At 33.4% G+C, this 2344-nt stretch overlaps 1 non-coding gene across 1 annotated transcript; it reads right to left on the bottom strand.

Moving 5' to 3' along the window:
- Positions 1–350: 350 nt before the first annotated feature.
- LOC114025076 lies at positions 351–457 on the bottom strand. The gene has a single exon (XR_003566994.1). It is a non-coding gene; the product is annotated as a U6 spliceosomal RNA (small nuclear RNA).
- Between the last annotated feature and the right edge of the window lie 1887 nt (positions 458–2344).

A 2344-nucleotide genomic window follows, 5' to 3' on the forward strand; every position in this document is an offset into this window, starting at 1 on the left:
AAGTAAACTCAAGGAATTTGGGAATAGGCAAGATAGTCAAAAAGGCCATAGTAGAAGACAAGCATAAGATTTGTATAAACAAAACAAACCATAGGGACTAAGTGGTAATTTCAAAGAGAAAGGAAAAAGTTCAAATTAATAACAGAATTTGATGAAAAATGCACAAATTTAACAATTATTATCCCATATATGAAAAGACTAGACTCATTTTTTTTCTTCTTTATATTTTCTGAAGTCTTGACCATTTTCTAGCTGGTCCTGTATGGGATAGAAAGAAGAGACGGTCACCTACATTTCTTTTTTTCTCTTTTTTTCTTTGTTTATTTTTAGTTTTCAACATTCATTTTAAAAAAAATACGGAACACTTCATGAATTTGTGTGTCATCCTTGCGCAGGAGCCATGCTAATCTTGTCTGTGTCGTTCCAATTTTAGTATATGTGCTGCCAAAATGAGCCCGATTAGACCCATTATTATAGCAAGTGAAAATGAATGGTAGAATGAAGAAAAAAAAAACTCAACAGTTTGATGCGTACAAGAAAAAAAAATGAACACAAACACACATATAGGGTGAATGAAATGCAAGAGCTAAATGTATTATACTTCAGGGAATTCAAAAAAATCAGGGAGTTGCAAACATGCTTTCACTCAAGACAACAACAAAAAATTGATTGTGTCAAGAGAAACAAGAAAGTTACATTACACTGAAAGGTACCATAGACAGTGACACTGCCACCATTGAGCATCCATGAACCAAATGGAATAGCATCTTCATTCTTAAAAGAAAAGTAAACTGAATTGCAAAAAGACATGATAATTGAAGAGACTTGAATCTTCCTTTTTCAGAGCCAGATAAATCTAACAGATGAACAAAGACAAAATAGGATGGATTATTGGAAAAATTATATTAGAAAGCTATGTTATTTAATGAGTTGGAATATTAAAGAATATACACGTATGTTGCCATTACAACGCACTGTTATAAAAACTAATCATATGCTAGCATATAAAGAATTCACAAATAAATGTAAAAAGACAGCAATATTAAACATATACTTTACAGACCATAACATAAAAATTTAAAAATCCGTAAAAGAAACATGAGCAAAAGATACAAACCCAAATAGAGACTAAGGAAAACATAAAATCAGTGAGTCAAAGGAAAAAAAAAACCACAAGAACAATAAATAATTAAGTTAAAGGGAAGAATATAAATGACAACTTCCCAAAATTTATGGGATGCAGCTAAAGAATTACTCAGAGGAAGACATTATCCCTGAAAGCTTCACTGGAAAAAAAATTGAGCCATCATGCAATTAAAATTTCCTAGGGAAAACCAACAAATTAAGAACCCCAACAAGCACAAAGGAGGAAATGTGGAAAATCAGAGGAGAAATGGATAAAATTGGAGAAAAGGACTCTTAAACTAATGTAGAAAACAAAGGTTTTTTTAATTGATAAAACTTTTATCTAACTTCATTCCCAAAGAATGAGGAAAATCAGTTTTCTAAAATGTAAAAAATAAAGTAAATTCACAACAAATAGAGAAGGAATAAATTATCAAAAATTATTATGCACAATTATATGCCAGCAAAATTGAGATTTCATGTGTTTAAAGGAAGTTGTAATGATGTCTTTAATTTATGCATTACAATATTTTCTGAATATATTTTACCTCCATGCTCCCAAGAAATTAAACCCTCTTTGTATCAGAGGAAGACAATTAAAAAAACAAAAATACAGCGACTACAAGTGATACCATATACAGTATCCTACCTCTGTTATTTACTGTCTCTCTAACAAGAGTAGGTAAGGGGCTATATTTCATGTTCTGCTTTCTACTCAGAGCTGGGCTTCTCTCTTTCTGATTACCTTTACCTGCGCTTAACATATCTTTCAAGAGCCTATTTATTTACATGTTGTATCCCTCATTGGGTAACTAGGTGGCACATTGGATAGCGTGCCAGGACTGGAGTTAGGAAGTCTCATCATCCTGAGTTTAAATCTGGCCTCAGACACTTATTAGCTGTGTGACCCTAGGCAAGTCACTTCACCCTGTTTGACTCAGTTTCCTCATCTGTAAAATGAGCAGGAGAAGGAAATGGCAAACCACACCAGTATCCTTGCCAAGAAAACCCCCAATGGGGTCATGGAGAGTGGGGCATGACTGAAAAAAAGAATGAACAACAACAACCAACAGAAAAGTAGATCAATGGAACAGATGATACTCAGAAACTGTCAAAAATAGCTGTTTAATAAACACCAGAACACAAATCACTGTGAGAGCAACACCCAATTCCACACACACACACACACACACACACACACACACACACACACACACAC

Source organism: Vombatus ursinus, unplaced genomic scaffold (assembly GCF_900497805.2).
Source record: "Vombatus ursinus unplaced genomic scaffold, bare-nosed wombat genome assembly UNPS02004577.1, whole genome shotgun sequence".
NCBI classification, from domain to species: Eukaryota; Metazoa; Chordata; class Mammalia; order Diprotodontia; family Vombatidae; genus Vombatus; species Vombatus ursinus.